Source organism: Ursus arctos, chromosome X, assembly GCF_023065955.2.
Source record: "Ursus arctos isolate Adak ecotype North America chromosome X, UrsArc2.0, whole genome shotgun sequence".
Lineage (NCBI taxonomy): Eukaryota > Metazoa > Chordata > Mammalia > Carnivora > Ursidae > Ursus > Ursus arctos.
The window spans coordinates 35,280,572-35,303,550 of record NC_079873.1 but is presented as its reverse complement, the minus strand read 5'-3'; the positions used below and the strand labels follow the sequence as shown (position 1 = coordinate 35,303,550).

The 22,979-nt window shown below is 39.9% G+C and overlaps 1 protein-coding gene and 1 pseudogene across 8 annotated transcripts in view; both read left to right on the top strand.

Moving 5' to 3' along the window:
* The window catches only part of CASK (calcium/calmodulin dependent serine protein kinase), a 344,451-nt gene that overhangs the window by 215 nt on the left and 321,257 nt on the right, over window positions 1-22,979 (top strand). The gene's annotated exons all lie outside the window — the stretch shown is intronic.
* LOC113266020 (U6 spliceosomal RNA) lies at window positions 3,457-3,552 on the top strand (annotated as a pseudogene).

Sequence of the window (22,979 nt, the reverse complement as noted above, 5' to 3'; positions counted from 1 at the left end):
GGGAGTGTGGAAAAATGCATTTCAGTGATGCCCGGGTCCTCCCGCACCGGCACCCGCTCCGGGCCTGCCCCCTGCCCTCCCTTCCCTTCCGCCTCCCTCGTCCTCCTCACCCGGGAGTATTTATAGACGTGTACCTGGACCTTCTGCCGGGCGGGGGGTCCGGGGGCTTCTCAGCGATCCGTGGAAGCCACCGAGCCGAGGTCGGCCACCCCACGAGGCGTGGGGCCGGCCGAAATCCGCTGTCTGCATTTTATCTGACGGTTGCACAGGGACGTGGCAGACCCGATTTTATAGTTGCTTCCTGGGAACAGTTGGGGTTATTGTTACCTTGCGTGTACCACAGACCATTAACGAAAAGAGCAGCTTGCATTTCCTTTGCTTGCATGGAGCGTTAGAGAGAGAACGTCCAGGGTTTTTAATTGTGGGGTGTGTGTCTATTGTGCAGGATATTAGATAGATGCCTTTGTGTTCACCCCGTGCCCGGATTGGAGGGGGTCATTTTCAGAGGGGGTGCGTTCAGTTTCAGCAAATTCCTCACCTGGTGTAGACCAGCTTGGAAAGAGTTGGGGTATCCAAATTTTTAATGCCTCGTTATGCAATGACTGTTAAATCAGTGTTCGAGGCTTCCCTCGACTGTTGTTGGGATGGTGGTGGTTCGTGTGGTAGAGCCGTCTGCTTTGAGTCACCGGGCTGGTCTAGAATATAGAACTGACAGTCCAAAAGCTCATCCTTTCATCTGTGTTGTATAATTACACTAGGGAAAAGCAGGGAATCAGATTAATCACAGTGCTGATTGAGAATTAAATCTGCAGTTCCTCATCTAATTGTCCATTCCTTAAATCTGTTTTGAATAGTTTCCTTTTCATTCTTGTCAAACAGTATTCCAAGTGCACAATCCTGCTAATTTGCTTGTGAGGGAAAAGGCTGGCGATCCGAAGTTGATTTCCTAGTTCAGCGTGTATTCTGTGCCTTTAGAAGTTGAGGAGATAAGATTTAAGAGCAATTTTTGCTTCTTTACTAAGGATCGCTAGGTAGCTACCATTGAAATATTTTACCTCTTTTTGGAAGCGGTGCTTTATTGTCTATTTTAAGGTCCGCAGTTGGGAAATGAAACCAAGACCTTAGAGCAGTTGGCTGTATCCCTTTTAAGTTGTCTGCAGTACTGGATTTCAATTTGTTTAAGTGCTGATAACTCATTTTTTTCCTTCTATGTTGAGGTATTTCCGTGTTGCCTCACATGGTGAAATTATGGGTAGAGCTTGCTACACACTTTCCTCAGACCCAATTGATACAAGGACATGTTACTCCTTGCCCCTATTGTTACATGACCAGCCCATCTACCTGAAGAAGGATATGCAAATGTGCCCTGTAAAGTGCTTGTGGAAGTGCTCTAGAGCAGCGCTGTCCAAAAGATACGTAATGCAAGACACAGATGTAATTTTCTATACAAAAATTTTACATATGCAAATTTTGTAATGGCCACATTAAAAAATTAGGAGCAAATAGGTGCAATCAATTTTAATAAAATATTTTATTTAACCCACTAGAACCAAACTATTATCATTTCAACACATAATCAGTGCAGAAATTATTAATGAGATATTTTACATCCTTTCTTTTGTACTCAGTCTTTGAAATCCAGTGTGTGTCTTACACTAACAACACATCTCAATTCTGACACTAAGCTAAATTTTCATCGGAAATACTTGATCTGTATTTAGGTATCATAACATTTGCGTTTGCAAAAGTGGATTCACACACCCAAGTTTTCCCAAACATATCTAAAAGTTTTCTAATAACCTAATCGATATCTCTTTCTAAATTTAAATTTTGATTAATTAAAATTAAATAAAATGGAAAATTCAGTTTCTCAGTTGGACTAGCCACATTTCAAGTGCTCCACAGCCGTATGTGGATAGCACTGTTCTGTGGAGACAAACGTGTTTAAAAAAAAAAAAAAATCTCCTTGGTTTCTTCATTTTTAGCACCCGGTGAAGTAAATTAGGGTTTCCCAAAAGCTCCCAAATGATCGTGTGTGTGTGGGTGAATATTTGTTACGTCTTAGTTATATTTGCTTTAAATGAGCCAGCAAAGTCGTAATTGGAAAATGTGAAATTAAAATGTTAATTATATCGTGATGACAGAATATAGCCATCATTGGATCAATGTTAGTAAGCGGTTCTGATTCCTTAAGGTCTGGAAGAGTGATGATATGATCTCTTTGGCTATCAAAACGAAAGTGGTCGGCGTCACATTAGCACAATCAGTATTCTGGGGGCTTCTAATTGACAGAATGTTTTCAGGAAACACCTCGGGTAGAACTAAATTCATCTTTTCTGTTGCTTTAGAGCTGTATAAGGAGGGAGAGCAAGCTGATTCTGAGCTAATAGGTACCCTATAGCTCCCTTAACTATTGTGAACGTGAAATCTCATTCATACCCTACAAAATCTGACTTGGTTAGTGCCATTTATAATGTGTCATTTCGTGAAATAATGAATTCAAGGTAGCCTTCGTGGTAAAGAATATAATGATAGTGTTCCTCACCCTGTGTAAAGGTTGAAGGTTTCTCTGGTAAATTGTCTCAGCATATATTGATCTGGAAATTGAAATTCACTTGAGATTTTCTTGCAGGGACCTTGACAGCATACATTTTAACTTAGCATTTGTTCAACTCTAGCTTTAAACAGAAAGGCCTTGAAGATGTTCACTTGTACTGGGAACTGTTTTGTTGATTTCTATCCAAGTTCTCTAGAATTGTGATTTTCTTATATACCAAATTAGTATCACAAATTGTTTTTGACCCTTAGGTGTTAATAGGTTTAAATTTCCACTGAGGTACTTTAAAACGGATTTCAATTTTCAAGATCAATTGACCACCCACTCACTCCCCTACCTCACTGCTTACCAACTCATTCACTCATCCACTGTCTGCGAGGGAATCATGCCTGATTCATTAGGAATATTGGGAGGATGCCATTTCTTTTTTTAAAAAATTGAACTCTTTCCCTGTGTTTCTTATTTTTGAAAGTCTTACAAAAGCTCCTTTGAATGCCCATTGTTTCCATAATATTTTCCGGTGTAACATCTTTCAAGTGACTGAAACAAATCGCCAATGATAGGACCTTATCCTAGTCCCCAAACTTCTCGTCCTCACAAATGTAGCAATTAGTGGGAAAGAAAGATTTTTTGCAAAAGCAGGAAATTGGCTCATTTTTATGCCATGATCATATACTGTATCTTTTGCAAATGTATAGCTTTAGAGTAAGTGTACAATCAGTAATATTACATGAAGGAAATTTTAAGATGATTCATCCAAATTAAAACATAGAAATGCCTACCTTCATGGTACAGGAGTTTCAGTGAAAGAGAATAGCAAAAGGCACACCGTTTTCACCTTGTATGGGCTGAATGTTTGCCCTGGTATTTGGATTCTTAGTAACCTGTAACTTCTGACTTTCCTGCTTTGGTAGGACATATACTAAACTTGGAATGATGCAGCAGGACCCCTGCTCAAGGATGACATGCAAGTTTGTGAGGCATGCTGAATTTGCTTGTACCTTGAGAGCACTTACCATATTTAATTACAGTTTCTTATTCACGAGTCCCTTTACCTAGCGAACCGGGAGCTTCTTGAAGGCAGGGAACATATATATATCTTTCTCCGTTACTCAACGCAGGGCCTGCGATGAACAGTTGCTCATTAGCTATGGAATGAATTGAGTAGTTTTAATAAAATCTCATTAAAAGGCAAAAAGCATGTTTATCAACCTCAGAGCAATTATTGTCCCAAAAGGCTGTATTAGTTTGAAGCAGTGGATCTCCACCTGGCTGCATATTAGAATCACCAGGGGAGCTTTCAAAAAAGATCAATTCCAGGGCCCTGTGTCAGAGCAATAAAATCAGAATCTCTGGGAGTGGGTCCTGGACACTATTTTTTTGAAAGCTCTCTGAGTGATTCTAATGTGCAGCTACGATTGAGTCATTGGTTTAAAACTTAGGTGATGTATGTCATATTTTGGGACTGGCTTTTCAGAGGCTTACAGGTTTTGAAAAGTGGAACAAATGCTTTTTGGGAGGTATTGAAGCCAAGAGACCAAAACGTGGATTTTATCTCCTCTATGCTGTGTCTCTGAGCCCTGTTGTGTCAGGATTTTGTTTCAGCCTGTGTTTGGCTTTGATTTCTTGGGTCTTTTAAGATTCACATTGACTTATGACGCTCATCTAACGCTAACGCAGTGACTGATGTTTGGAACAACACGGAACGAGGATTGCTTCAATAACAGTTGATGATGGCTGCCCACTACAACAACTTAATTTAATATTAAGAGATTTATCAGTACAGTGTGGATTGTTTTTGCACATATACTCTATTAATAAAGAGTGTGGTTATGTTGCGTATACACTTCAAGTCCCCACTTGCAATTCCAGTAGCACCGTTTACCAGAGAATTGAGTTAAATGCAGCCTTTGTATAAACACTGGATTAATAATTTGTAAAATATGTAACTTAACATGCTGAAAAATTCAGCTTTACTCTTTTTACTAATTACGATGGCTTGCACATATATTGATTGGCCCACTGATTTGGATTTCTAGTACCACAGAGGGGAACATTACAATACGTTGGAACATCTTTCTTGGAAATTTTATTTAGACATTGTAGGCAAATTAGTTTTTAGTGTCTGGAAAAGTGTGAGCCCGAAGAAACCAGGAATTTACCAGAAATGAGTAGATGTTTCATGAAAGAAGTGCTTGATCAGAGTGACAATTGTGTAGCAAAGTAGAAGAAACACAGTCACCGGCTAGCCTGTTGGTGGCCCAGAAAGATTCAAGCCAAGGGGAATTAGCTGCAGTTCGACAGAAGAAAAACCTGTTAAACGCGGTGTGGATGCCTGCACGTGGCCTGCCTTTTGGGGAGTAGGTAAGCAGTGTTGATTCCTGATGTCGGAGTTGGCTTCTGGGACCATTTTGGAGGGAACTGAGCTTTTCTGCGTGTGCATGGCTTTCTCGGAGTCTCCTCATGTCCGCTTTCTACAGGCTGCCTTAGGACTTGGAGTTTCTGAAGTGTCCTTTGCACGTTGTCTTTATAAAGATTTCCTCTGACTCCCTTGCTATTCTATGACTGTGACCTGCTTCTGTGTCTTGGACATGTGCACTTCACCCCCCTCGTTTTCCCCCTTGAATCTGCAACATTTCACCTGACAAACTACCTCTCATGTGCCTTAAATTGTGTTCCTGGATATTTCCTTTAAATTGAAAATTCTTTTACAGTCCCCAGCTGTAGCTCCACTCAATAAATTAAAGAAGCAAGTATGTCTTCCTTTTCTGAGATTGCTCTTGAATTACTGCATTTTTGTAAACATTTTCACATTTTAAATTTGCCAGAAGCACTGTTTAAAAGAACTTTGACATCAGATTGTTTAAAGGCAAAAACAAAAATCTTTTATCACTTAATCCTTACTTCATAAGGGGAATTGACATTTATGCCTTCTAATGTGAGGCACTTTACATATATTATCTCCTCTGATTATACCTGTTTTGCAGAAAACACTGTGATTTAGAGAGGGATAACTTGCCCAAGATCACATGGAATTGCAGCTGGTTCCAAAGTCCATTCATTTCACCCCACATTCTGCTGTTGATTCCAGTTGTTAAAAATGCTACATCGGGTTTCTTTAAAGTGAGGCCCATGCCTTCATTTTCAGAGCTTATTTACAGCAAATTTTAAACGTTCGACACTCTAGTTCTATTTCTCACCCCTTCATTAAAGGTTCCATATGACCATTCATTGTTTCACCCATTTCATTTTCTTTTGTCTTTCCCGTTAATGAGATACCCGCGTTTGTCACCAAACTGATACGTCTCTGCATTCTTTAGCAATGGAAATAGAGAATCTTGCCCACCCATCCAAAATAAGATTTGTTTTGGAACTTTCTCTACGCCTTTTACTCTCCAGGTTTTTCCTTTCCATTCCCCTGCCCCAACAAACAGAATCGTTGATTAATGACTCCTCACTTGCCAAACCAGAAGTAATGAGGTGTCAGAGGTAGGTGTTTGTTGGGAGTAGGGTGGGGTGGTTTCCACGGGTAGGTTATTCCTATATCCTGTGCTAGAAATCCTGCAGTTGCTCTTGCTGACTCTGAAAACCGTGTGCTGAACGGCCGCTGCTGAGTTGTAAGGTCTCTGCCGTCTGCTGGCCCTGCACACCTAGATAGGCACGTGCCGGAGTTACTGCTGCAGAGCGGGTACCTGAGCCCCGCCAACAAGCTGATGGGGTGTGCAGCTCTCGCATCTGGGGTTTTATTTTGTAGTTGCCACTAACAGTGCAGATTCTACAACCACCAGATATGGCTCTGAACTCATGCAAGAGGGTTCAAGGTGCAACCGGACCAGATCTCTTCTTTCTCTCCTGGGGACACCCAGTGTCTTGGTATCCCCTCTTTGAAGTGAGTCCAGTGTAATTACCCTCATGGCCATTATGGTATTCTGGTACGACTGGTCATAGAACCCAAGTCAGTATGGGGAGGGGCTCCCTTTGTCCACACCAGGAAGATTTCATGTCTGAAGCTAGTTTGACTTAAAGGAACTTAATACGTATTTGCAATGTTGAGATTTAATAATTTTCTATGACTTTCTCTTTGTAAGTTGACTAGTCTTTATAAAATAAATTATAAAATTAATTTTAGAATCTAGACTGTACAGAGGTAAATGCATCTCTCTCTCCATTCTCCCACTATCCATAGCCCCATTCTCCAGAGGTAACCGTTGTCCAGTTTTTGTACATCTTTCTGGAAGGTCTTTGTTTAAAAAACAGAATGGGATCATGTTTGTACACTATGCTGAAATATTAATTTTCCATTGAAAAACACTGTCTCTGATGACCTTTCCATATACATCTATGTCTCTGTTGAACTCTGTCTCCTCTTAAACCGCTGCCCAGTATTCCATGGTATGGATTGGTTATTGTAGCTTTGAGTTGAGTGCAAGCCATTTGAAAGTAGACATCACTGGAAATGCTGAACTGGAGGTTGGGTGAGAGGTCTGGAACGACAGTGAAGGTTTGGAAAGTAAAACTGAGTGAATGAGTTCTTGAAGGGTGACTGAGCTGGAGAGCTGTGGTTTGCTGTGTAACTCACAGAGCTAGAAGAGTCAGGATAGATAGCCGGATGTCACAGAAGTTTTAAAGTAGGGAGGATCAATAATGTAAAATGCCAACACACTGTGGTGAACGATCAAAAAAAAAAGGGCTTATTTATAGCAGAGAAACAATTTAAAGCATCTATCAAAATGAATATAATGTTAAATATCAATTTATGGTGTGATTGAAAAGCAAGGTTCTGTGCATGTTGGTAATACGCTATTTCTCTGTGACTCCATCTCAACAGCAACATATTTTGGGTAAAAAAAAAAAAAGCTGATTTCTTTTTCATTATAATTGTGTTTTGTAGATTCTGATGGCTGGCTTTTAGGTAAAACCATTTGGTTTTCCTAAGATTAGGTATTTTTCATTCCTCAGCTTGGGGTATAACTTTCAATTAAATGGAAGTCTTTAATGAAATGATATGGTAAATTTTAAATACTTTACATTTACTTTAAGTTCTTTTTTTTTAAGATTTTATGTATTTATCGGAGAGAGAGAGAGCATGAGCAGCTGGAGCAGCAGGCAGAGGGAGAAGCAGGCTCCCCGCTGAGCAGGGAGCCTGACGTGGGACTCGATCCCAGAACCCTGGGATCATGACCCGAGCCGAAGGCAGATGCTTCACTGACTGAACCACCAGGCATCCCTACTTTAAGTTCTTGATATTAGGCAAACCATTCTTATTTTCTTAAATCCCTTCCCCACAGGGAACTGTATCTTTCCTTGTCTCAAGGTTTTGGGGCCCCATTAGATGACTGTAGTTAATGTCCCTTTACCCCCCACTCTCCAACTAAATTTGTCAATTGGCTTTTTGTAGTTGTGCACACCCATTCACAATAAGAAATGATTATTGCACTTAAGCCAATTTTTAGGTATGTGAGTGCACATTATTTCATTAGAGCATCTGTGTTCTCTCACTGAGCTGTTGCACATTATTTTTTCCAATCTTTCTTATTTCTTTTAATGCACATTTTCTTTGCTTTGTTACCATTGTTTTGAATATTTGAGTCATTTACAGTTTGGAATGATGACTGTGTTCTCTCTCTGTCAGTGTAGTTAAATAATATCCAAACTCTACTATGTCAAATCTGTATTTCAGGCTTTTTTAATTGTAACCCTGAGTTTAGAGTATCTTGGTGTATTTAAATCTAAGAGGGAAGTATAACTGCCTAGCTATATGCAGATTCTAATGTTTTATTAAAATACTCTTGATGTTATTAATGCAATTACGAGGTCTCTAGCCCTGCTAAGATGTGCAGATTACCATTATACCACTGCTATTTTATGGAATCTAATTTGTGTTTTTAGGAAACATCATAGATTTTCAGCCTTTCTGCTTACTCTTGGTATGTACTTTCCCCCAAACATATGGATCGACATTGTTTTGTAGCTTGTGAGGCAGCCCCCTAAGATCTGATCTGGTAGCCTTTGGGCACAGTGTGGCCATTTTCTTCTTATTTATAGAAAGAATGATAGCCACTTCACAAGCTATTTGCATGGATTAGTGATTGTAAAGTGCAGCATAAGTATTTTTTATTTCTAGAATGTCTCTGAGATACTCAAATTACTTTTGGCAGCTATGTAGATAAGTTTCAACAATTTCCAAATGTGCACTTTCTCAGTGCTAAACACAGGCTCTATTACATAAATAATATGGTGAAATGAACATTCTTTCCTATCACGTGGGTAAAATTGTTAGTGGTGCTAACAGTTTCTTCATTTGTTCATTTATGCATTCATTTCTAGCTGTGTGGCCCAGGCCAAGTTAGTTAACCTCTCTGAGTCTCAGTTTCTTCATCTGTAAAATGAGGGTTGTGGTGAGGTTTGCATAACATGATCTGTGTAAAATGACTAAACGTAGTTTTTGTTAAATTGCCATTATCATTATTTTTTTATATTTTTAATTTATTTTTAAGTGAACTATACCCCCAACATTGGACTCAGACTCATGACCCTGAGATCAAGCGTCACGTGCTCTACCGACTGAGCCAGCCAGGCACCCCGTTATTCACCAAATACTTGAGTTCTCTGGCCTCAAGGAACTCTCTGTCAATGGGAGAAGTTGACAAATGATTCAAATCTAATACGACTAGACATTGAGTCCTGTTAAAGCCAGGGTTGCATCTAACTTGTTCACCTAATATCCTCCACATAACTTGGTAACTGACACACAGTAAGTACTCAGTTGTTGCTGAAGGAGTAAGTGTTAAGTGAGCAATCCAGAGACTGTGACCACCTAGTCATAAAAGGAAGTTGGGGAAATCTTTAGAGAGGAGGTCAGGCTTGAATGATTTGTTAGTTTTCTTCTTGGGTAACTCGTGTCATCTTTTTATGCCTGTTTCCTCATTTAGAAAACAGAGTAGAGGAATACGGTTTGGGAAAATTAAAAAAATCTTAGGAAACTTAAAAAATGTTTATCCTATTTTTTAAAATAATGAACCTTATTTTTTAGAGCAATTTGGGGTTCACAGCTCCTATTTTAGTTTAGTGACACAGATAACAGATAAGAAATTCAAACAATAAGCATAATATTAAAGTTTTTAGGGATAATGATAGGAATTTTTTTCTCTTTTTTTTTTGCTTCTCAAATTCTGTGGCTTGAGTGTTCATTGTATGCTGGACACGGTGTTAAATTCTTTATATTTTTCTAATTTAACCTTGGCCACCAGCCTTCCCTTTGACGCAATCACCCTCTCCCCTTTAACCGATGAGGAAACTGAACAAGATGGAGATCAGTAACTTACCCTGGGCAAAGTGTCAATGTTAATGAGTGGCAGCATGGGGATTCACACCTGGGTCCGTATGACCTATCGAAGCGCCTACTCTTCAGTACTGTTTTACTGCTTGTCATTTAGTATGAGCGGAGACTGGTTGTCTTTTAAGGGCTAGCCCTAAATATAAGACTCTAACATTCTCATTTTACATGTTTTAGCAGGTTAATAGTTGCGTTTTTTTTTTTGGTAACAGCTTTATTGAGATGTAATTCACATACAATATATTTCACCAATGTAGAGTGTACAGTTCAGTGGGATTTAGTATTTTCACAGAGTTGTGCAAACATCACCACAAGAAATTTCCAAACGTTTTCATCACCCCAAAAAGAAACCCTTGTGTACGTTAGCTCTCAACCCCATCTTGCCCTAGCCCTAAGTAACAACCGATCTACCTTTTATCTCTACAGACATGCCTCTTCTGGACATTGCATATAAATGGAATCATACCATACTTGGTCTTTTGTGACTGCTTCTTTGAGCATAATGTTTTCAAGGTTCATCCATGTTGTAGGTGTATCGGTACTTCATCTTTAAGGCCCAATAATATTCCATTGTGTGGATATACCACATTTTGTTGATCCATTCATCAGTTGATGGGCCATTTGGGTGGTTTTCATTCTTTGGCTATTGTAAATAATCCTGGTATGGACATTGACCTACAAGTTTTTGTGTGGACATGTATTTTTATTTTTCTTGGGTATATACATAGGAGTGGAATTGATGGGTCAAATGATAACTCTGTGTTTAACATTTTGAGGAAGTGCCAGACTATTTCCCAAAGTTGTCGCACCATTTTACATTCCCACCAACAGTGTATGAGGGTTAGAACGCTTTTTAATCAGGTGAGTACTCTCAGAGTTTGCCTGTAGAGTCTGTTCAATACACTGTAACATAAATAAAAATAAATTTTATGGGTGATTGGTTAGCCTTTTATCTCACGGACCTATTTATACTGATTTTCATCAGTTTTAGATATTGTAGATCAAGGGTTGGCAAACTATCTGTAAACTACCAGATAGTAAATATTTTAGGCTTTGTGAGCCATACAGCATTTGTCCCAGCTACTCAACTCTACCATTGTAGCGTGAAGACAGCCATATGAAAACAAATGAGTGTGGCTATGTTCCAATAAAACTTTATTTACAAAAATAGATGCTTAGATTTAGCTCTCGGGCTGTAATTTGCTGATCCTGTTGTAGATTAAAAATGAAACTGGAGCTTACTGTCCAGTTCCTATTCTTGTTTACCATCAAGTTTGGGATATTCTTTCAGTGGTCTGAGTAGCCCCATAAAAAGTAGGTTGTTTCTGAAAAATGTAAAGACACTGAGGCTGGTTCACTGAACTGTTTTCACTGTTACATGGGGAAATATTATACGTTTAGTTTTTTGTGGGTTTTTAATTTATTTTTATTTTTATTTTTTTACTCTTTTGGATTCTTTTTTCAATCCTAGGTTAAAGGGAAGAAACCCATCAAAATTCTTTTAAGATTGTCTCACCAGAACCAATAAAATGTGGAGTTCCTTAAAAAAAATTATTGCTTTCATGCTTGCTTATTGCCTATAGAGTGGATGAAAATAGATAAGAATGTACTAGAAATTTTCAGAGATGAAAGATTATTTAAAGTACTAGCTTTAATAAAGTTGGGGGGGGAATCACTAGCTAAATCTCCATCCCTAATTGGAGAGTTGTGATGTGCCATCTATATATATTTTATGACTTCTCAAAGAGCCCCCGATAGAGTCACTGTTTGTAATTAGGGTGTGGGCATGCGTGCGTGCATGTGTGATGTAAACAAAACTTTTTCAGGTTCTGTTTTGTGTTTGAAATCCATTTTACTCAATATATTTTGTGGTAGTAGACATACAGTACTTAGAGTGCTTTGTGGCTTAAAAAAAAAACTGTCTGCCTCTCATGTACATAGGAAAGATAGTATTCTTTGAGCTTAGAGCTTTCTGTAATTTGTTTGCAAGACTGTTCTAGATTATAATTTTGCAATGTTGTGAAAAGCTCCAAAGACTATGTTAAAAGAGGGAATTTTGTATCACAGCTTTTGTCTTTGCATTTGGGCATTTGACAGATGAATTAATTGTTCATAATGTGAAATTTCAGAAATGAGACAAGGAAAATCCCAGAATATATATTTAGGAAATAGCCATATGCAGGATTTGTGAATATTATAGTGTTCTTTTATGTAACTTCCCCAAATTTTATTATGGCGGCATTGTCCACATTTTTACAGTGAGCAAAATGAGGTAGGAAGATCCTAAAGTTGGCAGTCTCTGATACAGTTGGGCACTGACTCTAAATTCCTTAAATTTACAGAGCAGCATTTCATCCACTAGGTCACACTGCATTGTCAGGCGGAAGAATGATCATGTTGGAATCTGTTTAGACCACTTTCTTTGATGAAAATACTTCTCTAGGTTGGCTTCAGAGGACAGTAGAAGGCACCCTTTCCTATTATAATCCATGAACAGGATTATTTATATTGCATTATTTAGGTTTGAAGTTTTTGCTGACTTCCATCGGAGCCATTATCTCAAAAACAGAATGGTCTACTTTTATTTATATAGAATATTTACTGATCTTCTTAGGTTTAGTATCATCTTAACTGGGTGTTTGTCCCAGCAGTAATATATGGCGTTGAATTTGAAATGATCTTTTTAATAAATCTTTTTTTCTTTAATTTAGTCACTTGTAAAATAATTAGATACTTGTAAAACAAACAAGAAGGTGTTTTCACTAAGGGCTTTCTTTAATTATGTTTCATATAAATTTGAAAAAATTGTTACTGGAGTATTCGGCTCACAGGTTAGAGTGAGAATGTAATTATCTCATGTTATAATCAACTTATATAATACTTTTAAAAGCGTGCTTATAGGAATGGAAAAAACCTCTACTGACCATATGCATTGTGGGTTTTGCTTCTTTCTTTCCTTTTTTTTTTTAAAAAACATTTACCTCTTATAATGAATGTGAAACTGATCTGTGTAAATATCTATTCAAATGAATACATTTTCATTATCATCATTGCAGAAAGAGCCTGGGTATCTGGAGAGGGAGATTCTAGGCTTGCTGCTCTACTTTTTGGATTATCTCCATTAATAGTATTTCTCCCATTGCCGAGTGTTTCTGTTGTACTGCTGGAAGGGATCACCATACTTCCATAATCTATGACCCACTTACACTAAAGATTGAGTGTGCTTTAAATTGCCATCTGATTAAAGTTCAGGCTTCTTGGTTAGACTTTTGGGTGTGGCTTCAGAATTAGGCCCATGAATGTGAATATGGACTTGAAGATGTTATTAGAATGATGCTTTTCCCCATGAAGACACATTCATAGACATAGTCCTGAAAAGACATGTGAAAGTTGGATCTGATAAATGCAGCTTAAAACTTACCAAGAAAAATAGCATTTTAAGGATTTTTTAAAAATAATGGTGACAGATCACCACTTAGTTTTCCTCAGTTTCTTCGTCTTGTAAAAGAAGGATAGTAAAGGCTGTATTATCTGTCTCAGATCCTTACGATAAAATGACACAATTCTTCAAAAGTCTTAAGCTATCTTACATATTATTTTGATTTTATTGAGATGAAGCACTTCACCTTAGAAATGGGCTTTGTTGAATTTTCTTTGATTTTGCAAGAATCATTTACCTTTGTCTTTAATACTGGTTGTATTTTGTTTGATTTCTAGAGCTTAACACTTCTCAACTCTTTATAAGACTTAGAACATGCTACGTGAAAATGTTGAATAAAGAGATTTGAGGATGAATTGTGTGTATTTTACTGGTGGGACGATGTTTACACTGAAGAAAAAAAAAAGTCCTGACTAGTATGTTTCCCCTTGCTTCTCTTTGAATTATTTAATTTTATTTGAGCTTTGAAGTTTGGAACTTAAGTAACAAATTTCTGTGGCCAATCAGATGGGAACTGTGGCAGCTACTTAAAATATTGAACTTCTTCCTTAGTAGTAAGGTCTAGAGCAATGGCTCTCAAAGTGTGGACCTCATTCTGACCAGCCGCAGCAGTATCACCTGGGAACTTGTTGGAAATGCAGATTCTCAGGCCCTAGCCCAGCCTTACAGATCAGAAGCAGCAGGGGTGGAGCCCAGCAATCTCTGTTTTAACAGCCCTCCAAGGGATCCTGAGGTACATTAATGTTAGAGGACCACTGATTTGGAACTCTAGATCAGGGGTTAGTAAACTGGGCCAATTGGCCCACTGTGCGTTTTTATAAATAAAGTTTTTTGGGAATACAGCCATGCCCATTCATTTAAATATTGTCTGTAGCTGTTCTCACATTACAAGGGCAGATGTGAGTAGTTGCAGCAGAGACCACATGGCCCGCAAAGCCGAAAATATTTACTTTCTGGCCCTTCACACAAAAAGTTTGCTGATCCTTGCTTGAGTTGAAGCCTTGATACTGTTTTCTTGCCCATTATACTGAACTGCAAATACCTGAAATCAATAGGTTAACACCTATTTTTTTGTTGTTGCCTTTACACCCGACCCTCTTATTTCTATAAACCCCATTCTTCTCTCTGATATCAAACTATAACTCAGTGACTAGAGACCTGTGAATGAAAATATGCAACTGTGTCCTTTCCTTTTGTTTGTTAACGGTGGTAACCTGTTTAACATTTCTGTGACATTTCCTCACTGATTCTGTACAGATATGTTCTTGGTTCTTCTTGCACTCTGGTGTAGCCTAACTTAAGTATCTTTTATAGTCTTCATTTCACCCAGGTCTTACTGCCTTTTTACTTCGTCAAGAGGAAGGCCACCTTGTGGCTGCTGAGTTTAGGAATTCATTGGAGCCATTTGGTGTACTCTGAGCCATGGTAATCGTGCCATCCTATGTGGAAACGTTTTATCCTTAGCCTGGAGTGCTATAGTCACTTGTACTTCACAAGGATGTTTGTGAGCACATAAACACCGAAGAAAATTGTGGGTAATCCTAAAATGTTTAACGGACAAGTTTCTGTTAGCCTTCCCATAACCGAGGATGGCTGTTTCTATCCTTAGCTGGAATATTATCTTCTTTTGTTCTTGCTCTCTGCCTTTAAGGTGATTGGTGACCAGCGTCATATCAAATACAAGAACTGAATTTTAGTTTTTTTCTTATTGATGCACTTGGAATCTTTCACTGTACCCACTCCACCGAAGGAAGTGTAATAGCTTTTGAAAAGCCTTCTCACCGTCTCCATTAGCTCCAGTAGCAAAAGCAGGCCAAAGTATTGCTTTTGCATCTGCGATTCCATGGTTTTTTTAAGTTAAGGAACATGACTTGGCCAAATGAGCCTGAGCTGTCTCACTGGTGAGTTTGTTTGGTCCATGATTTCTTTCAGTATATTTGGGTTAAATACTTCGGTCGGGTAAGACGCAGGAGATAGTGAGCTTGAAACTGGAAATGATTGAGTGAGACCTTTCATTTAGGCTTTCCCAATCAACTTAATTCATACCTTTTGCCCTGCTTACTCATCCCAGAGGCGAGGTACAATGAGAGAGGGTCAGGGAAAGGCCAGCCCTCAGTGTGGTTACTTAGGTCTGTTGCCAAAAGCAAACCATCTACGGGAGAATTTGAGTTTTACTGTTTTGTACAAAACAGCATGGACGTGCAGTGTTTCAAAAATTAAATTGTTATTTATACCAAAGAATAATATGTGAACGTTTTTAAAAGAGAGCAGTGTTCTGCAGCCTTACTGTCCCAGTCAGCACAATAGCCACCCACACGAATCATCTGAACAACCTCATCATTTCTGTTTTATCCACCTGAAACAGGGGTCAGAGGTGGGTGGTGATGAAAGTTTGGGAAATCACGCCATGCTCTAGGCAAGAGAAATGCTCTGGTGACTCTTGCTGTGTTGGCCTCCCTCGTGTGCATGGGAGTCTGGGACAGCCCTGTGGAGCTGGAGGTAAGCTTTAATCCCTTTGTTCCTTGGCAGCTGGCCGTGCTTGGGAGCTGGGTGCTACTTCCCTAGAAGCAACTCTTATAGACGAGTTCTGCCAAATGCATGGATGTTGAGCCATTTTAAAGGCTATAATGTTCAGACTCAGAATTTCTTAGTAGGCAGAGAGTGTCATTTAAGGGTTTTATGCCACTGGGATAAGGTTCATTATGAAATAGACACTGCAACAGGGCCTCCATGTGACATAAACTTATTGGAGCTTGAGTGTTTTTAAAACCATATATTTCTTTAACATATATTTTAAGCATTAGGTCAGGATACATGGCTGTCGTAGTCACTGCTGTATCTCTACACCTAGGACAGCATCTGGCTGTCCTTAGTAACACAGCTGGTGTTACATAGTTGTTGAACCAATTCAAAGAGGAAGAAGTAGCTGAACACATTGGAAAAGATAAAATTTGGCCCATAATGCAGTCAGGAATTTATATTTTCATTTAGTGCTACTATTTGGCTGCTTCAAAAACCATCTAGTTATTAGACTGTCCCTTGGAGATAGGTTAGTAGATACAGAATTGTACATAGGGGCTGAGCATAAGGGCGGAATCCTGAATAACACTTAGCTTCCCTGGTTGAGATCTAGAAGATCATTGCTGTAATTAAACTGGATGGAGAGAAGTTTCAAAGGCTTACCCGATCTGTCTAAAACTGCTTCCTCATTTGTAAAATGGAGACAGTAGAATCCACCTGATGGGATTTTTATAAGGATTAAATGAGACAGCGGGTATAAAGCACAGTTCCTAGCCCTTCAGAAGGGCTCATGAACACCAGTTGCTTCCATCATCAACAGTGAATTTTGAGAGCTTCCTAAGTGCCAGGCTCTGTGCCAAGTGCCTCCTCCTTCCAAGTGTTGCACCAGGTTCCCTTTCCCCTCTCCCTTTCCCTGGTTCCGTCTGGGGGTGTCATGAAGCTGGGATTGACCTTCAGTCACCTAGCCAGCCCCACCTGACCTTGAACAAAGTTAAGCGACCAGCTGCTAAATCCCACCGTCGCCTAATACTTTAGCCACTAGCCAGATGTGGCTATTTAAAGTTAATTAAAATTAAATAAAATTTAAAATCCATTGACTATTTTCCAAAAGATTTATAACTGGCCAATAAACACACGAAAAGGTTGTCAACATCATTTAGTTGTTAGGGAAGTACAAATCAAAACCACAGTGAGATACCACTTCGCACACACTAGGATGGCTATAATTGAAAAGACGGATAATAACAAATGTTAGCAAGGATGTGAAGTTGGATCTCTCTACACATTGCTGGTGGGAATGTAATGTGGTGCAACCACTGTGTAAAACACTCTTGCAGTTCCTCAAAAAGCTGTAGTTTCCGTACCACCCAGCAATTCTACTCCTAGATGTATACCCAGGAGAACTGAAAACATATGTTCACACACAAACTCATACATCAGTGTTCATAGCAGCATTATTCACAGTAGCCAAAAGGTGGAAACAACTGAAATGCCCATTTTCTGGTGAACGGATAAACAAAATGGGGTAGTTGTGGGCAGTGGAATATTATTCAGCCAGAAAAGAAATGAGGTACTGGTACCCGCTTCCACAAGGATGAACCTCAAAAACGTCATGCTAAGTGAAAGAAGCAGACACAGAAGACCACATTTATATGAAATGTCCAGAACAGGCAAATCTGTTGAGACAGAAACTAGATCAGTGGTTGCCAGGGGCCTGGGGGGGGGGGGGTGTAATTGCTAAGGGAATGGGTTTTCTTTCTGAGATTATTTAAAAGTTCTGCAATTAGATAGTGCTTACTGATGGAGGCACCTGTTTGTGAATATACTAAAAAACACTGAATTGTATACTTTAAAAGGGTGAACTTGATGGTATGTGAATGACATCTCAATGAAGATGTTCTTTTTAAAACTTCCGTTCCTTAGCTGCACCAGCCACATTTCAGGTGCTCAATAGCTACATGTTGCTAGTGGCTACAAAGTGGATGGTGCAGACTTAGAACATTTCCATCATTACAGCAAGTTCTGTTAGAAAGTGATGATCCAGAGGAACTGAGTTTCTCAGTCTGGGACCAAAAGAAAGGCCCGGGGCGGGGGTAGGGAAGAAAAAGCACAGTCTGAAAATCACGGAGAGAATGGAATGGAAAACAGTTTATGTGATTATGCTTTGGAGAAATGTTACTTTTGGGTAATTTTACTCTTTGTTGTTTTCTGACTGTTCCACTGGGCAGCTCCCAAAGTATTTTCATTTCATTCTCAAAACAAACCCCTGAGGTACATACTGTTGTTCTCACATTTTGCAAATGAATTAATGGAGGCTTTACTGAGTTTAAGAGATTTGCATAGCTAGTGAGGGCCGAGCCAAATTTCTTTCCTAGGTGGCGTTAATTGGAACATACTTTACTTCTGTGCTATATTGTTGCCCTCTCCTTATGGAATTTGGCTTTTTCTTGCCACCCATCCTCCACCCCCACTTAGTTGCCAGCCCAACAGAGAGCTATTCACAGTACCTTAAATGCACAGTGCTTTTTCTGCCTTACCCGAAGCGGGTCTGTTAGCCAGCCCTCCGTTGGCCTCCTGCCCTCTCCCAACGCTAGGGTGTACCTGTGCTCCACTCACCTCAACGCGCTGCTCAGCGAAATCTTCCTTCGTGAAGCTTTCCTACCCTTCCAGGCTCAGCAGCCCTTTTCTGTTTCTGTTTCCGTAAGTGAAGTTCTAAATAGTCCCAACGTTAAAAGATGTTTATCCACCAAGAAAACAATTATGTCACGCTGGGTTGGGGGTGCTGTCTCACCTGGGTGAAGTTGCAGGATAGATTCGTGTTTGTGACACCGTGAGACACTGAGCCCTATTTGTAGCTGTTCTGTTGGTGACTACAACAAGGATGGAAGTGGTCTTCTTGTCCAGGCCCTTGAATTCAATTTATGTACATTACCTGCTTCTTTCCACTCCCAAAGGTCTGCCCTCTCCATCCTCACTGCTACAGTATTTGTCAAGTGCCTCTTACTACAGCTTTCTGCTTAGGCTCTTTGAACTGGATAAAAGACTGCCATGTTTTCATATTTTTCTATCTACAAAACTCTTGATGCTAAAAAAAGATACCTGATTGAATTCCGGAGCCCTCTTCATGGCTTTGCCTGGATTCTGAGGTCATCCTGTTCTAACCTTATGCTAACCTCAGTTTATTGTCTGGTTTTGGTAGAGCATATCCACCAGTAGCTTCTGGAGAAAGATTGAATGGGAAGGACCTTTTGAGACTGTGTAGAAGATGCTAAATAAGATCCTACATCCTAATTCCCAGGACCGGTGAATATATTGCCTCGCGTGGTAAAAAGGTCTTTGCAAATGTCATCAACGTAAGGATTTTAAGGTGGGGAAATTATCCAGGTGAGCCCCATGGAAATAAGGGTCTTTATAAGAGGGAGGCAGGAGGCTTGCCCCGTGTCAATAAGCTTCCTTATAAGGGGGAAAGCAGGAGGCTCAGAGTCAACAGAAGGAGACATGAAAACAGAACTAATCGGGGTGATGCGCTTTGAAGATGGAGAAAGGGGCCATGAGCCAGGGAATACGGGCAGCCTCGAGAAGCGAGAAAGGGCAAGGAATAAGATTCTCCCTCACGCTTCCAGAAAGAATGCAGGCGACACCTTGATTTTAGACTACCAACCTCCAGAACCGTAAGAGAAAAAAAAATCTGTTCCTTTAAGTCACTAAGTTGTAGTAATTTTTTACAACAGCAATAGGAAACTATGAACACACCATGTATGGAAATGTCATTATGCCCTTTGACTTGATTGAGGGTTTATGTAGGCATAATTCATATAGCTATTAAGATAGAATTCTAGGTTGGAAATAATTTCTTCTCAGCTTTGAGGGCACTGCTATGTTGTTCTTTCTAAAGTTGTTTATCTTATGTGATTCCCCCCCCCCATTTTACCCTCTACCTGCTTTTTAGACTTTATTCCTGGGGTTCTCAAATATGATACATACTTTGGTATGGATGCTCTTGTATTCACTTTATGGGGCACTTCATGGGCCTGTCAGTTTGAAGATTCATTTTCTTTAGTTGTGGAAAATTAGATTTTTTAAATAAAGAAAAGAGAAAGTTTTTATTTTTTGGAGCTCTTATTTCTTGGATTTTGACCCTCCAGTTTTACAATGTCTCTCAGTTTCCATGTATTCTCTTGTTTTACTTTCTGGAAGTTCCCTTCAATATATTTTCCAATTCTGTAATTCATTTCTAAGAGCTGTTTTCCTCCCCTCTGATTGACTTTCGTTTCTTGGGTGTTAGATCTCATGTTTTCAAAGAGAAAGATCATTATTTTGGTGTTTTCTTTCCTCTATATTGTCTGTTTTCTCCGTTTCTTTTTCCCTTTCTCAGTCTCGGTCCCAGTCTTTCATGTTAGAGGTATTCCTCAAGCGTCTTCAGGTTGTTTCTGTTATGGAACAGTTGATTGGAAACCGTGTTCATGAGTGGGGCTTGTTGACTTCTGGGTTTGGCTCTGGTGTGACTGGGGGGGGGAAATCTGGTCATTTATGGGGAACACTCTATCTGTTCTGTTTTCTACAGCCAGTTTTTCTATATAGGACTCCTTGAATCTCTTGTGGGAAGGAATTTGGTGGTAGGTAATAAGCTCACCTCTAGTATTCAGAAGCCCAGTCTGCAAAGAGCTGGCTCTGTCACCGTCAGCCATGAAGACTTCCTTCCTGCTGCTTGTTTTCAGTAAGGCAGCCCATTTCTGTTCTCAGTTATGACTGGAGCTCCTAAGCTCAGGAATGCTTTGGTCCAATCTTGCCTGAGAGTAACTTAAGTATTCTGTGTGGGGGGGGTGCTGGAGGGGTAGTAGTGGAGGCAGTTGCCTGCCCTGCTGCTCTGGTTGATGAGAAAACCCAGAGTCGTCTTGTTCTTTTAAAGGAATTTTCAGCCGCCGCCCCCCTTTATTTTTTTTATTCATTTTCTTAAAGGTAGACTCCATACCCAACATGGGGCTTGAACTCACAACCCTGAAATCGAGTCACATGCTCCACCAACTGAGCCTGCCAGGCACCCCAAGCTGCCCCCCCTCCCCTGCCTTTAAAAAGATTTCTGTTTCCTTTAAATGTCTCTGGAAACTGCAGTTCTTGGGCTTTTACCTTCTGCTTTTTCCCAGGGCCCTCAGGAATGAACTAGCTCACTTAGCTTCAGTTTAGATTCCCCTACTGCAGGTGCTTGGCAGAGAGAAGAAAGCTACAGCCAGGCTAGTCACCTCTTTTCCAAATGCTTTTCATTTCTAATTTTGTGGTTGTCCCTTCTTTGCTGTCAGGTTCTCTAAGTTTCTATCTTCTCTAATTCCACTCATGGTCTCTAGAGAGAGGTAGATAAATGCTTATATTCAATCAGCTGTGCTTAATCAAAAGCCCCTCCCTCCCTTGAAACCCTCCCCCCCTTGGATTTCTAATTACTCCTTCGACATCTGCTTCTACCCTTAGAATATGAGCCTCTCAAAGGCAGGAACCAGGGTTTTTATATCTCCACCACTTGCATAATGTCTGCCATGTAGTAGGCTTAATAAATGAATGAACTTTGAATGTGTGCCCCAACCCACACATTCAAAGTTCAGGCAGTTTACAAGTCTGCTTTGGCTTTTACTTTCTGCTTGTGCAGGAACTTCAAATCAGCAAAATCTCTCTGGTAGATAAGTTGGGAAGCTCTCCTCTTTCCTTGATCCTTGCTTATTCCTTATCCACAATTCCTCACATGGATCCAGCCTTCCAGCACACCTAGAATCTGTCAGAGCTTTAAGCCCCTTCTGGCTGTCTCATTCCCCAGATCTCCCTTTTGCACGTTTGACTCAAGTCCTGTTTGCCCCAACCAGTACTGCGGGCTTAGGCAGCTGTGATGTTTGTTTGCTAATGATCCCTATTGTTTTCAACAAGGCTGCAGGTGTGGGGCATTCCCTTGGAGCTCCAAATCAGGTCAGCTCCCTTTAAAGGCAGTGTCCACAGAGCTACAATAGCCACTGAATTGTAATGGGGGGAATGGAAGCAGCCCCAAGTTAGAATGCCACGGACGCTGTTTTATCTAGGATCGTTCATGGCTGAGGTCTTCATTCTGCCATTAGAAGTCCGGCCCCCAGGGGAGGGGTTGGGGGAACGGGATAGACCGGTGATGGGTAGTAAGGAGGGCACGTATTGCATGGTGCACTGGGTGTTATACACAACTAATGAATCCTCGAGCCTTACATCGGAAACCGGGGATGTACTGTATGGTGACTAACATAATAAAAAAATCATTAAAAAAAAAAAAAAGTCCGGCCCCCCACCTTAGATTTTTCAGTGTATTTTTTATACCATTTATAGTTTGATAGCTTTCACTTGAAAGTACTTACACCTGTCCTTGGTATAATTCATTATAAATTCTGATGGCTGTGTATCATCTCACGTGGATGTCTCATAATTTGATATTTCCCCTGTTGGACTTCAGATAATTCTTGCCATTTTATGTAAACTTTTTATGTCAAACAATTAACCTATTATCCTTGTCTTTCAAATATTTTTCAAGTTCACCTTTTGATTCTGTTCCTGATGAGTGTGGATATGCAGAAACTGAAAATCCTACAGAAGCAGCCTCTTCATTCGGTGTAATTAGATCTTTTAGCTAGACTGTTTAAGGGGGGAAGGGTAGCCTAAGAAAGGTAACTGTGTATCTTCAACATTAAAGCTTCAAGAATACACATTAAGTAGCTAATACTTTTGTATTCAGCTGCCCTTTCCTTTGAATAGGAGTCTAATTGATTAGAAATATATATATGTATATATAGAATATATATTTCTAGTTCTTATGAAAAATGCATCATCAGTGATTTCTAGTTCTGGTCTCTTTAAGGGCGGGGGATACCTTAATGAACTACCATCTCTGCAGGATTCTTTCAGGTAATTTACAGGGCCCCCTACCCCCCCCCCCCCCAGTCTCTTGCAGGTTTGTCACCCACATTTAATTAAGCATCACCTTGTAATATAATTCTCGGTAAGTGGGCAACTTAATTTGTAGGGCTAATGGACAAGTGTAGTACGTAGTAGCCTGTAAGTACCAAGCAGTGGGCATGCTGTGGGCACTCATTAGGTTTCTACACCGGGGCTGGGGAATGAGTCAG